The sequence below is a fragment of the Salvelinus sp. IW2-2015 genome, linkage group LG13 (genome assembly GCF_002910315.2).
Source record: "Salvelinus sp. IW2-2015 linkage group LG13, ASM291031v2, whole genome shotgun sequence".
Taxonomy (NCBI): domain Eukaryota; kingdom Metazoa; phylum Chordata; class Actinopteri; order Salmoniformes; family Salmonidae; genus Salvelinus; species Salvelinus sp. IW2-2015.
Window position 1 is genome coordinate 16,970,602 of NC_036853.1, and position 16,013 is coordinate 16,986,614.

Sequence of the window (16,013 nt, forward strand, 5' to 3'; positions counted from 1 at the left end):
ACCAAGGTGCAGCGTGGTCAGCGTACATTTTCCTTTTTATTAATAAAAATGACGCTGAACAAAACAACAAACACTACAAAAACAAACCGTAAAGCTAAAGGCTATGTGCCCTAAACAAAAGTAAACTTCCCACCAAGACAGGTGGAAAAAAGGGCTACCTAAGTATGGTTCTCAATCAGAGACAAAGGAAAAACAGCTGCCTCTGATTGAGAACCACACCCCGCCAAACAAAAAGAAATAGAAAACATAGAAATAAAGAAACTAGAATGCCCACCCTAGTCACACCCTGGCCTAACCAAAATAGAGAATAAAAGCCTCTCTATGGCCAGGGCGTGACACCTGGTTTCTTATAACACCATGACAAATCACGTTACAAGACCAGTAGGTCCTGATGCAATCAAACCTTCAATAAAACACAAGCTCTTTCTGTCTAGGAGTTCTCACACTAAGGTCAGATGTCTTGCTTTACTGCTCTAAGGCAAAAAGTACTCAAATTAATAAGTACTCAATTGGATTTCTGACTTATGTTTTACACTCCTAATCCCACATCTGTCAGGGTTCACACATATGGATGGCGACACAGTGAAAATGTCAGTTAGCTTAGCCATGGGGAGTGGTGAAGGGAGGAGGAATGGGGAGGCTCTTATTATATAAAAATGACAACTGTGAACTGGCTACGCTACAGAATCAGGCAACACGAGCCAAAAGCAGCATGCTGTGCTTGTAAAATAAGTCATTTTTCAGTATTGCTTCGGGGATAGAAGAGAGAAGAACTGTATCAATGAAATACTGTCTGTAAACAGATCTGTTTGTCAAATGTCTTCCACTAAAAAATGCATAGGTCACATTTTTGAGAAATGGCCTACTAAAGTACACTCTTGAATAAAAACAGCCTAATCTAATAATGTAGAATGTTATAACTTGAATGAAAGAGGGCAACTGTTTATACATTTTGAGTCAGGACTCTGTTTTACTGGAGACTGTGCTTAAGTTTGTCCTTGGATTGAAGGGACCATGGAAATGGCCTCTGAGAAATCCATCTGTCTGATCTCACAAACTTTGTTTAGCAACATAACTGGTCGAGTGAAAACACATTGCTCAACTTCCGGGGGTCTTCTCTCATCACAAGTGATTAAATTTGCACATTTAGAGATTCTGATTATCACCAGGACAAACATAATAATCAAATCCAATAATCACAAAGTGCGATATTCTCCTTGATGTCAATGTGAAGACATTGGTCTTCTGTTCTCCTTCCTAAATGCATTAGAATTAAGTTGTGTTTACACTTGACTCTTACATGCGACTTCCGCAATCAGAATACGAAGATCGCATTGAAAAGTTGCTTTCTGRTCTGATTGTGTTCAGATCTGRCTGACTAATTCAGGAGGTGGTCAAGGATGCATTGTGTGTGTGAGGGKTTCTCCTCAGTCTGGACTCAATCAGGCTACCGAAAGTGCATACAATTAGCAATGTCATCAGTACTCTAGAAAACGTGTGTTTTGGGACCGACATGCAACTTTTCATTAAAACGTTGGARGAAATACGTTCCTAGCGTGTGAGGAATGTGTTTGTTGGCCTCATAAATGCTAGCCAGCTAGCTAATATTTTGAAAAACACATTTTTGTTTGGCTAGAGTTATGCTAACCAGTTTGCGATCCCTTTAGCGTTGCTTGCTAGCTTGATGGCTAGCTACAGAGGTTAGCTGGCTAGTTAGCTACAGTAGTTAGCTACTGCGCTCAGTTGTTGTGTTATCATATTTAGCCTATTCCACCGTTTGTAGAATGCATACTGKCATTTGAATATAGCGCGGAAAAGGGAATCCGGACACACTGTGGATACGGTAGACGCATGGCACGTTCGTCATTCCCATGTTCAGAACTTGAATACTAAAGCTGCATGAACTGTCAAATCTAGACACGACCTTAAACACCTAAGAGCAGTCTATTTTATTTAATCTAGCAACAATCAGGAGAAGTGGAAGGTTTGACCYCAGGTTCAGAAGAGAGGGCTGTGCAGTGATGAAGCTTACTCAATAAGCACRCTGAGCCTAAAGTACTGTCATCTTCCATCCARACACAAATTATTCTAGCTGCTGCTTCGCTGTCAACCTCAGCAGACCTCAAAGCAAACATGCTATAGCTAAAATTCTGAATTCAATTACCACATCACTACACACATATCATTAGTTGGTAAACAACTGATACTATCATGATGCTACAAATGTACTTATGCATATTTTGAAAGGAATAATGCAAAGTCTGAATAATGTCTACGACAGTGACTTAAAAAAGTAATAATATGGCCTGCACTATATTGGATTTTCACTGCTTTAGATGGGACTTTATAAAGTTATTAGATTGAGTTATTAGAAGTCCTAGCTCATTTCATTGTATTGTCTTTAAAGGATTTATCTGCCTCTGTCTAGCTGTGGTAATCATYGCTTTTACCCACCTCTCTTATTGTGTTGAAATGGTTCTCTTCCCACACTCTGGCGCTTAAGATGATCTAGTCTGTGCCTCCTTCGTTATGAAGACTATTGAATTCATGTGGGTAAAGCCTGGGTTAATGCACTCATCATGAAACACTACTCACTGAAACATGTCCTTTGAAAAGCATGACCAAAACAAAGTACCTTTAAAAACACATACAGTTACGTAAGCACTGGCCATGTTTGGAACCTTACTAAAGTAGGTTGTACTTTCGAGAGCACCCAAGCTGGACTGGACGGTGGAGCTAGTACAAGGCCATTTCTACATAATGACTTCAGAACTTGAAGAAGCACTAGCTGCAAWGTGAAGTGAATGGAACCAGGTGACTCACTGCTCATTGGATTCAGACAGGATTCTTAGACTACTCCACTGTCCAATCTTATCTCAACTACCCTCCATTCTCTCCCTTRCCTAAAATACAAGCAAACCGATCTGTAATGATGTGTAATTTCAAACTTTAAAAATAGGGATATAGAGTGGTTATGTTGATTCTTGTCTCCTTCTATAACTGKGGTCATTCCATGTTTCATGAGCTAAAATAAAAGATCCCAGAAATGTTCCATATACGCACAAAAAACATTATTTAAGGTTCTTTCKCTCAAGTTTTGTGCACAAATGTGTTTACATCCCTGTTAGTGAACATTTCTGCCTGATCATTACACAGGTGCAACTTGTGCTGGGGACAATAAAAGGCCACTCTAAAATGTGCAGTTTTGTCACACAACACAATTCCACAGATGWCTCACGTTTTGAGGGAGTGTGCAATTGGCATGCTGACTGCAGGAATGTCCACCAGAGCTGTTGCCAGAGAGTTGAATGTTAATTTCCCAAACATAAGCCAACTCCAACATAATTTTAGAGAATTTGGCAGGATGTCCAACTGGCCTCAMAACCACAGACCGCGTGTATGGTGTTGTGTGGGTGAACAGAGGGCCCTATGGTGGCGGTGGGTTATGGTTTGGGCAGGAATAAGYTACGGACAACRAACACAATTGCATTTTATCGATGGCAATTTGAATGAACAGATATAACRTGACGAGATCCKGAGGCCCATTGTCGTGCATTCATCTGCCGTCATCACCTCATGTTTCAGCATGATAATGCATGGCCCCGTGTYGCAAGTATCTGTACACAATTCCTGGAGACTGAAAATGTCCCAGTTCTTCCATGGCCTACATACTCMCTACACATGTCACCCACTGAGCATGTTTGGGATGCTCTGGATCGACGTGTACGACAGTGCGTTCCAGTTCCCGACAATATCMAGCAACTTCACACAGACATTGAAGAGGAGTGGGACAACATTCCACAGGACACAATCAACAGCCTCCTCAACTCTATGCGAAGGAGATGTGTTGTGTTGTGTGAGGCAAATGGTGGTCACACTAGACACAGACTGGTTTTCTGATACACTAGACACTGACTGGTTTTCTGATCCACACCCCAATTTTTTTTTTATGGTATCTGTGACCAACAGATGCACATCTCTATTCCCAGTCATGTGAAATCCATAGATTAGGCCCAACTGTGTTTATTTCAAGACTGATTTTCTTATATGAACTGTAACTCAGTAAAATCTTTGAAATTGTTGCGTTTATATTTTGGTTCAGTTCATGATCAGGTCATGTGCAGCTGCACTCCRAATTGTTAATTACTTGTGTGCAGCCAGCTGTGGGCACACAACCTTAATTTATGTTGTGATGCAATCACAACCACAAGTCTCCCAAAATATTTATAATTTATAATTTGTAGTAAATTTTGACAGTAGAATAAATGTTTCTGACTGATATCGATGCTGTTTTCTAAATGAGAAGTTGGTTTTTAAGGGCAATTTCTGTTTAACATACAGTTTACACTTGTTCATGTGAGGTATTAGTTGAGTTTAGTGTACCTCCGACTACACTTAATTGTTACTTGTTAAAATGTCCATTCTTTAATGATTTCCTTGTACCTATGTTTGTCCTGTGTAACTGCGAGATTTTATTTGGGTGCGGTACACTCTTCTGGGCTCATCGCGCTAGAACCCCGTATGGAACATATCCATATGACACATATTACAGGGATCTAAACTAAAGCTAGTGAGATGACGTCCATGAAGGGAATGGGAGTCAACAAGGCCAAATGGGAGGGTAGGGTCGCCAACAATTTGGCAGATCCTTGAGGTGTAGCCCAGATGTTTATATTGCGCTTGCCGCCAATACGTAAATCAGGCGCAGTTATTTATTGGATGCATCTCATGACATGTAGTTTGTCCAATCCATTAGAGGCCAAAAATGCCCCAACATACCCCGGAAAAGACTTACAATTGCAAACCTCATACAATGTTATTAGAATGTCTAGTGGTTGCCAACCAAAAGCATTACACAATTCCCTCTGGCAACACATCAAGCCCTGAAACCTCACCGAAGTGATGCTATTCAATTTTGATTGTAAACTAAGAAATTAAATATGAATCCATGAAAAACGTGCCTGGACTCATCCTTGTAGCCGACTSTCTACGCAACGCAAAAGTTGTCTGTTTAGACTCTCCATTACAAAAACGTATATTTCCTATGCTTTCAGATGGGAAAAAATGCACAAAGCTAAAAATATGTTATGACTTCCGAAAACAGCTGTGAAATTGGCAGTCGATAGAGCTACAAGTACAACATTCGAACAGGTTATTTTCCTTCCCATTCATTCTAACTGAAAAGACAGTTTTGAAAGAAACAATTATAATACAATTTTACCCAAAGATAATGGCTGTCTCTCCATTTTYTCTTCGATTCCTTAAAAAACAAAGTGTTCTTTGGTAACGTTCATCGAATAATTTCCTTGTTGTGATTGAGAGGAGGTGGAAAGACAGAGCCGGGCGGATATACTGTATGAGAGATTGACTGTCTGGTGAGTTTCACGGAGTCATTCAGGTTTGTTCACCACAAGGGGACCGCGAGAGTCAGTGTATTTGGCAATTTAAGAATATGAATAATTTACTGCCAACACATTGTTCATATAACCAAATGTAATAGGTATACAATAGCGCCCATGGACAAGTTATTAATTATTATATTTAAACATTATTTGTAATTCAAGATTCAATATAATTCACTTTTTGTAATTGTCCTGTGTGCATTAGACCTTCCCAATGAACAAGCAACGGAGTGTAGCCTATAGAAAATGCAGGTAAAAACATAAGCTCGTCAGTTCAACGTCTAGTTTTGATTTACATTTGGTCGAGTTAACAATTAACGTGAATTCAAAGTGAAATCATAAAAAAATGTCACCATGTCATTGTATTTAGGTAAAATAAAAATAAAACTATTAAATGCCCTTATGTTGATTACTTTTTGCTAATCCAATCAGTTTTCCATGTTGATTCAACGTCATCATATAGATGTTTTTTTGTTGTTGGTTGAAATGACGTGAACAACTTTGATTCAACCTGTTTTTGCCCAGTTGTTTCTGGTTTTAAAAGGAGCTCATAATTCTCATAACTCCCCTGTGAGCAATCTCTCATGTTTAAACAATTTCTTATATTTTCTCAGTCTGCACTCCAATGCCATAGGGACCAAAGAGTGAAATGAACACATGCCACATAATACCAGACATTTAGCAGTAGGCTATACTGGTATGGAAAGACGTTTTAACATATATTCATTGCATTTTGTAAATAAATCATTGTATTTTGTATATCAATAATAGAAACATGTATATCAATAATTTGAATTGCTGATATACATTTTTATTATCGATATCAATATATAGAATTTTGATATGATCATTAAATTTTTTATATAAARAAATGTCTGATAATGACCTTCATGGGGACGGGATTGCATTTGCATGCTCCTTCATACAGTTACTAGTGAAAGTTCAAACACCCCTTTAATTAACAGTCTTCACATTTTGCTGTCTTAAAATTAAATAAAAAAAGGGATAAAATAAGATTTTTCCCTATAGATCTACACAACTTCCTCCTCGTTTTTAAAAAGAAAGAAAAAGTATAGAAATTTGTTCTAATTAATAAGAAATGTAAATGTATTCATTGCGTATGCMTTCACACCCCAGAGTTAATATTTGGTGGAAGCACCTTTGGCAGCCATTACAGCTGTAAATCATTTTGAATAAGATTATACTAACCTTGCACAACTCTTAGGGCAACATATCCATTGTTTTGTCAAAATTACTCAAGCTCAATAAATTTGTTTGGGAATCATTGATGGACTACAGTATTCAATGCTTGTCACTGATTTTCAAGCAGATTTAGGTCAGGACTGAGACTATTAGACCATTCAGGAACACTCAAAACCTMTTGGAAAGCCATTCTGGAGTAACTTTGGCTTTWCAATTTGTGTAATTGTTCCACTGAAAAATAAAACTATCGCAGAGCTAGGTTTTCAGAATACTTTTAACCTGACCTTTGCTCCTTTCATATTTATTTTGATCCAAACATACTCCCCAGTCCCTGCCGGTAACAGTCATATCCATAACATGAGGCTGCCACCACAATACTCATCTTATTCAAAATTATTCACACCTGTAATGGCTGCCAATGCTGCTTCCACCTAGTTCCCCTATCCTCTTYATGTTGTATACAAATGACTGCATCTGCAGGCACCCCAACAACTACGTGGTTAAGTTCTCGGACAACATCRCTGTCCTCTGGCTCTTAAACAAAGGCTCTGACACCAACGGTTACAAGGCAGAGATTGAAGGATTCGTCAGATGGTGTGATAAACTGTATAAACATTAACATTTACCCCTGTCAATAAAACTGCTTAACATCAGGGCAGACATAGCGACGGCAATAATGGACTGGAGCCTGGCCTGTGGGACTTCATCATGTGGAACTGCCACCTAGTCACAGCCTTGCCTGAAATGTTTACATTTCAGGAGACACTTTTATCTAGAGTGACTTACAGGAGCAATTAGGGTTAAGTGCCTTGCTCAAGGGCACATTCGCATATCTTTTTACCTAGTTGTCTCTGGGATTTGAACTATCAACCTTTCAGTTATGTGCCCAACGCTCTTAACCGCTAGGTTACCTGCCGCATGACGTGAACTTATTAACCTTTGGTGTGGATAGGGAGGGGTGCATGATGGGGTATTATTCTCAATTGATTCTATGTATTTATGTATTTGTGCGGAAGCAGCAGCACTCTCTATTGTCCATGTCAAATTTCTCTTCGGGACAATAGAGTACAGTGCATTTGGAAAGTATTSAGACCCCTTGACTTTTTCCCCATTTTGTTACGTTACAGCCTTATTCAAAAATGGATTCAATTGTTTTTTTCCCCCTCATCATTTCACACACAATACCCCATAATGACAAAGCAAAATCGGGTTTTTAGAATCWCATTTACATCAGTATTCAGACCATTTACTCAGTACTTTATTGAAGCAACTTTGGCAGCGATTACAGCCTCAATTCTTCTTGGGTATGACGCTACAAGCAYACCTGTTGGCACACCTGTATTTGGGGAGTTTCTCCCATTCTTCTCTGCAGATCCTCTCAAGCTCTGTCAGGTTSGATGGAGAGCTATTTTCAGGTCTCTCCAGAGATGTTAGATCAGATTCAAGTCTGGACTCTGGCTGGGCCACTCAATGACATTCAGAGACTTATCCCGAAGCCACTCCTGCGTTGTTTTGGCTGTGTGCTTGGGATCATTGTCCTGTTGGAAGGTGAACCTTTGACTCAGTCTGAGGTCCTGAGTGCTCTGGAGCAGGTTTTCATCAAGGATCTGTCTGTACTTTGCTCCGTTCATCTTTCCCTCGATCCTGACTAGTCTCCCAGTCTCTGCCGCTGAAAAACTGATGCTGCCACTACCATGCTTCACAGTAGGGATGGTGCCAGGTTTCCTCCAGACGTGACGCTTGGCATTCAGGCCAAAAGAGTTCAATCTTGGTTTCATCAGACCAGAGAATCTTTTTTTCTCATGGTCTGAGAGTCCTTTAGGGGCCTTTTGGCAAACTCCAAGTGGACTATCATGTGCCTTTTACTGAGGGGGGGGGGCTTCCGTCTGACCACTCTACCATAAAGGCCTGATTGGTGAAGTGCTGCAGAGATGGTTGTCCTTCTGGAAGGTTCTCCCATCTCCACAGAGGAACTCTGGAGCTCTGTCAGAGTGACCATTGGGTTCTTGGTCACCTCCCTGACCAAGGCCCTTCCCCGATTGCTCAGTTTGGCCWGGCGGCCAGCTCTAGGAGGAGTCTTGGTGGTTCCAAACWTCTTCCATTTAAGAATGATGGAGGCCACTGTGTTCTTGGGGACCTTCAATGCTGCAGAAATGTTTTGGGAGCCTTCCCCAGATCTGTGCCTCGACACAATCCTGTCTCGGAGCTCTACGGACAATTCCTTCAACCTCATTGGTTGGTTTTTGCTCTGACATGCACTGTCAACTGTGGGACCTTATATGGACAGGTGTGTGCCTTTCATGTCCAATCAATTGAATTTACCMCACCACAGGTGGACTCCAATGAAGTTGTAGAAACTTCAAGGATGATCAATGTAAACAGGATGCACCTGAGCTCAATTTCGAGTCTCATAGCTAGATACTTATGTAAATAAGGTATCTGTCAACTGTGGGATCTTATATAGACAGGTGTGTTCCTTTCCAAATAATGTCCAATCAATTGTAACTTGGCCACTCAGGAAAATGTTTGGTAAGCAACTCCAGTGTAGATTTGGCCTTGTTTAAGTTCCTTGTCCTGCTGAAAGGTGCATTCATCTCCCAGAGTATGGTGGAAAGCAGACTGAACCAGGTTTTCCTCTACGATTTTTCYTGTGCTTAGCTCCATTCCATTKACTTTTTATYCCGAAAACTCCCCAGTCCTTAACAATTACAAGCATACCCATAACATGATGCAGCCACCACTATGCTTGAAGATATGGAGAGTGTTACTCAGTAATGTGTTGCGTTGGATTTGCCCCAAACATAACATTTTGTATTCAGGACATTTACTGAATTGCTTTGCCACATTTTTTGCAGTATTACTTTAGTGCCTTGTTGCAAACAGGATGCATGTTTTGGAATATTTGTATTCTGTACAGGCTTCCTTCTTTTCCCTCTGTCAATTAGGTTAGTATTATGGAGTAACTACAATGTTGTTATCCATCCTCAGTTTTCTCCTATCGCAGCCATTAAACTCTGTAAATGTTTTAAAGTCACCATTGGCTTTCATGGTGAAATCCCTGAGCGGTTTCCTTCCTCTCTGGCAAAAGAGTTGGTAACGATGCCTGTATCTTTGTTGTGACTGGGTGTATTGATACACCATCCAAAGTGTAATAAATAACTTCACCATGCTCAAAGGGATATTCAATGTCTGCTTATTTTTTTTAATCATCTAACAATAGGAGCTCTGCTTTGTGAGGCATTGGAAAACCTCCCTGGTCTTTGTGGTTGAATCCCAAGGATGAACCAGACTTGTGGAGGTCTACCATTTTTTTCTGAGGTCTTGGCTGATTTCTTTTGATTTTCCCATGATGTCAAGCAAAGAGGCACTGASTTTGAAGGTAGGCCTTGAAATACATCCACAGGTACACCTCCAATTGACTCAAATGATGTCAATTAGCCTATCAGAAGCTTCTAAAGCCATGACATCATTTTCKGGAATTTTACAAGCTGTTTAAAGGCACAGTCAACTTAGTGTATGTAAACTTCTGACYCACTGGAATTGTGAYACAGTGAATTATAAGTGAAATAATCTGTCTGTAAACAATTGTTGGAACATTTACTTGTGTCATGCACAAAGTAGATGTCCTAACCGACTTGCCAAAACTCTAGTTTGTTAACAAGAAATTTGTAGAGTGGTTGAAAAACGAGTTTCAATGACTCCAACCTAAGTGTATGTAAACTTCCGACTTCAACTGTACGTATCAGTCATTGCATGCACTAATTTCAATCTGATTTGGTTCTTTTTAAATGACATCGGTCTAGACTCACCCAGCAATATGTTAACATTCAATCAGGAGATTAAGAGTTGAATCCCTTGGTGGGTTGCGCTCAGCCCTCTCTCTTTTTTTCCTGGATCAACACACAGTTTAGTTTTTCAAGACCAATTAATCCGGGTCACGGCACCAAGTGTTAGCAGTTGATGTTACTCTTAAATAACACAGACCCCAAGGCAAATCAGGGGGAGGTAAATAGGTTTATTCAAAGAGKACAAATCATARATGTAATGCTGAAAGGTAGATGGTTCATCTCCCCTGTCCTCAGGGATTCTCTCCTCAGTGATTGTTTCCACAGAACAAAGGACAGGATGTAGTTGTCACGTTCTGACCTTAGTTCCTTTGTTTTGTCTTTTGTTTTAGTATGGTCAGGGCGTGAGTTGGGTGGGTTGTCTATGTTAGTTTTTCTATGATTTTCTATTTCTGTGTTTGGCCTGATATRGTTCTCAATCAGAGGCAGCTGTCAATCGTTGTCCCTGATTGGGAACCATATTTAGGTAGCCTGTTTTCTGTTRGGTTTGGTGGGTGGTTGTTTTCAGTCTTTGTGTTTCTGCACCAGATAGAACTGTTTCGGTTTTCACTTTGTTGTTTTTGTRTTTTGAGYTGTTCACTTTCATAAAATAAGATGAACAATTACCACGCTGCGCATTGGTCCTCCRATCCTTCAAACTTCTCCTCCTCAGACGAGGAGGAAGACGACAGCCGTTACAGTAGTTTTATAACCCTAGCCTGTGGTTGACCAATTAGAATTCCTAGAATAGAACTTCCAACTTCAACTGTAGCTATCGTTGTTGCCTGAAATTGCTYGTCCATATATTTATATATTCTTACTTACATTCCTTTACTTAGATTTGTGTGTTTTGGGTATATGTTATGAAATTGTTAGATATTACTTATTAGATATTACTGCAGTGTTGGAGCTAGAAACACAAGCATTTCGCTACACCCGCAATAACATCTGCTAAACACGTGTATGTGACCAATACAATTTGATTTGATTTGTCGAGAAGGAACCTGCAAGTAAGCATTTCGTTAGATGGTGTATACTATTTGTATCCTGTACGTACGACTAATAAAACGTGAAACTAATTTAAACTAAAACTAAATAGAACGATAAGTTTATAACATTAATGCGCACCAGTTATGTTTGCTTATATTATCCTTTAAACTACTAATACTACTTTGAATGTTGTAACTATCAACTGTCCCGTTAACAATCACCCATATTAGCAAACATATTTGATTTCAAATGTCACATTGCTCTAGAAGGGCCCTATAGGATTAAACTACTGTTACCTACTCTGTTTATCCTTTTTTTGCTGATCTGGCATAAGGTTTTACCTATACAACATTAATAATTTCCTTGTTGGAAGAAAGGAAAGGTGGGTGGGATGATGGATGTTCGAGGAGACCATCCAGCAGAGGGTGCTATAACTCTTTCTTTAAAATTGGCAAGCTACTATAGTTGGACATTTCTCAAATTATATCTTAGTATATACAAAGATGATCTATATATAGATCATATTTTGCCTTTTCCTCTCTGATATATGTCAGTACCTAACCACTGTATCTAACCATTCTGCCGTTTGTGTTTCTGTTCTAAATGTGTGCCGTTTCCCTTATTTTCTCAGAGTAACCCRAGATAGGAGATTGCAGAGGCAGAGCCTTGTAGATATGTCTCCGGGCCAGAGCCCTCGTCTATGTACTTAGTTTGAGGAGTTAGCAAGGTAACTTTGGTCAGCTCAGAGTTAGCGGCATTGGCGGAAATCTTTTGATGGCAGGGGCAGCTATGTAGGTGGGCCAAAATTGTTCTCTCTGTGATAYTACTCTAGAAATGAGAAAATTCATAACACTCTGTGCTTGGGATTCTTGACCAATCATGTTCACGCTGTCATGCTGCATCACACGGTTGGTATGGTGGCTGTTTGCATATCACACCCACATCAAACCACACCCCCAAAACAGCTCTCAGTCATGGCTTCTTTGCATTTCTTAATGAGCAAGCTAAAAAAGCCAGGCCAAATCAGTGAGTTCTTTAAAGTAGTCAACTGGGTGGGGATTTCTATGGGTTGGGGGCAATCAGCCAATGATCAGAGCATTGTCTTCTTCTTCAAGCATTTCACTGAACTTGTGCATGTGACAAATACAACTTGAAATAGGGTGCTATGGTTTGTAAATGGCTATAAGCTATATCACCACTATCTTGTGGCTACAATAAATGAATGACACACAATATTTGGTTCAGGACTCCAGCACTGCAGGTGGTATAGAGGTCCTGGATGGTAGGAAGCTCAGCCCAGTACATAGCACTATATTCTGTAGCGCCTTGCAGTTGGATGCCAAGCAGTTCCATACCAAGCGGGGATGCAGCCAGTCAAGATGCTCTTGATGRTGCAGCTGAATAACTTTTTGAGGATCTGAGGGCCCATGCCAAATCTTTTCAGCCTCCAACGTTGTTTTAGAGAATTTGGCAGTGCGTCCAACCGGCCTCACAAGCGCAGACCACGTGTAACCACACCAGCCAAGGGCTTCCACATCCGGGACAGCTGAGGAAACTGAGGAGTATTTCTGTCTGTAATAAAGCCCATTTGTGGGGAAAATTTCATTCTGATTTGCTAGGCCTGCGCCCTAGTGGGTGGGAATGGCTCCCAAATGGGTGGGTCTATGCCCTCCCAGGCCCACCTATGGCTGCGCCCCTTCCCAGTCATGTGAAATCCATAGWTTCGGGCCTTCATTAGGGCCTAATGAATTCATTTTAATTGACTGATTTCCTTATATGAATTGTAACTCAATAAAATTKTAGAAATTGTTGTGTTTACATTTTTGCTAAGTATAAATGAAACCACTGATGGAAGTGATCACCTCGTGCACTGTAATTGTTCTCCACAGCCTAGCTCATGCAGCAACACTGCTCAATGAACAAAGGAATGTTTGTGTAGGGAAAGAGGGGCCAAGCACAGAGAGTTATGCTAATTATCACCATCTACATGGGAGGTGTGAATTGCAGGTTATTACCATGTGCCATGTGCTCAGGTAGAAGCCATTAGCCTAGCCATTAACCAAAACAAAGTAAACCATGTTTCAAAGTTGATGCCGCATTTATGTCATGTAGGAGTGATCGGAGGAATTGCTTGTCTACATCGGAGGAAAGACTTGGAGTGTTCACATGCTCGGGGCTCGGAAGAAATGCAAGAACCATTCTCACCATTAACAGCCGAAATTGCGGCATTGTTTTTTGCCCTTTTCAGTGGTGCATGACGTCAGAGTTCCGCATGTGGGAAAGATCGGGGTCCAGAGATCATACCCACGTTTCCTGGTTGTAATTACGAGTTGGAGGGGCATTCACATGCATTTTTCCCAATAGGAAGGTCATACGTGGTCCCGTGTGGCTCAGTTGGTAGAGCATGGCGCTTGCAACGCCAGGTTTGTGGGTTCATTCCCCACGGGGGGACCAGGATGAATATGTATGAACTTCCCAATTTGTAAGTCGCTCTGGATAAGAGCGTCTGCTAAATGACTTAAATGTAATGTAAATGTACTTGATGTGAACATGATGTGAACGTGGCACGATGCATGTGCATTAGGTATACTTATGTGGATGAGTCAACTTATTTGAATTTCATTTTCATATGATTTAATACATGTTTTTAACAAAGTGCGCTCCATTTGAAGTAGAAAACGTAAACGTTATTACAAGGAAAAAAACTTTCAGGCCTAATAATTTTGAGACTACAGGAAATAGGTTGACTGCTATGTTAATTAAACAACTGCAGTCATGGCTGCTTGGATTGTCAACAGCCTTGTGGCTATTGTAGTCTTTTGACTGTGGGCCAGCTAAGGAGTATTGGTGTCTCTGAGGGGTCTTTGGTCTGGTTTGCTAACTACCTCTCTCAAAGAGTGCAGTGTATAAAGTCAGAACATCTGCTGTCTAAGCCACTGCCTGTCACCAAGGGTGTACCCCAAGGCTCGATCCTAGGCCCCACGCTCTTCTCAATTTACATCAACAACATAGCCCAGGCAATTGGAAGCTCTCTCATCCATTTATATGCAGATGATACAGTCTTATACTCAGCTGGCCCCTCCCCGGAGTTTGTGTGAAACGCTCTACAACAAAGCTTTCTTAGTGTCCAACAAACYTTCTCTGCACTTAACCTTGTTCTGAACACCTCCAAAACAAAGGTCATGTKGTTTGGTAAGAAGAATGCCCYTCTCCCCACAGGTGTGRTTACTACCTCTGAGGGTTTAGARCTTGAGGTAGTCACCTCATAYAAGTACTTGGGWGTATGGCTAGACGGTACACTGTCCTTMTCTCAGCACATATCAAAGCTACAGGCTAAAGTTAAATCTAGACTTGGTTTCCTCTATCGTAATCGTTCCTCTTTCACCCCAGCTGCCAAACTATACCCTGATTCAGATGACCATCCTACCCATGCTAGATTATAGAGAYGTAATTTATAGATCGGCAGGTAAGAGTGCTCTCGAGTGGCTAGATGTTCTTTACCATTCAGCCATCAGATTTGCCACCAATGCTCCTYATAGGACACATCACTGCACTCTATACTMYTCTGTAAACTGGTCATCTCTGTATACCCATYGCAAGACCCCCTGGTTGTTGCTTATTTATAAAACCCTCTTAAGCCTCACTCCCCCGTATCTGAGATATCTACTGCAGCCCTCATCCTCCACACACAACACATGTTCTGCAAGTCACATTCTGTTAAAGGTCCCCAAAGCACACACATCCCTGGGTCACTCGTCTTTTCAGTTCGCTGCAGCTAGCGACCGGAACGAGCTGCAACAAACACTCAAACTGTACAGTTTTATCTCAATCTCTTAATTCAAATACTCAATCATGGACACTCTTACTGACAGTTGTGGCTGCTTTGCGTGATGTATTGTTGTCTCTACCTTCTTTCCCTTTGTGCTGKTGTCTGTGCCCAACAATGTTTGTACCCTGTTTTTTTCTGCTACCATGTTGTGTTGCTGCCATGTTATTGTCATGTTGTGTTGCTGCCATGCTATGTTGTCGTCTCAGGTCTCTCTTTATGTAGTGTTGTGCTGTCTCCCTTGTCATGATGTGTGTTTTGTCCTATATTTGTATTTATTTTATTTTTATTTTTAATCTCAGCCCCCATCCCCGCAGGAGGTATTTTGCCTTTTGGTAGGCCGTCATTGTAAATAATAATTTGTTCTTAATTGCCTAGTTAAATAAAGGTTGAATAAAAAAATACAAAATAAAACATTAAAAACGGGGACCATTTCTGAAGTTTCCAGACTGGGAATGCAAAGGAACACGGCCATTAATCGTCACTAGTTACCACAGCCACACATTCATAAATGGCTAAACTCCACCTGTTTCTACAATTTCTCTTCTTAAACTCTGATTTWAAACCTACCCCTAACCTTAATCACACTGCTAACCTTATGCCTAATCCTAACCTTACTTTAAGACCAACAAGCTAAATAAATTATATATTGCCAATTTCTATTTTGTGTCTGCAGTAACTAGTGACGCAACCCCTCTGGACTCCACCCACTGAGGACGGCTCTAGCAAAGATTTGTTATACTAAACCTGTGGCTTCAGTCTTGTTTT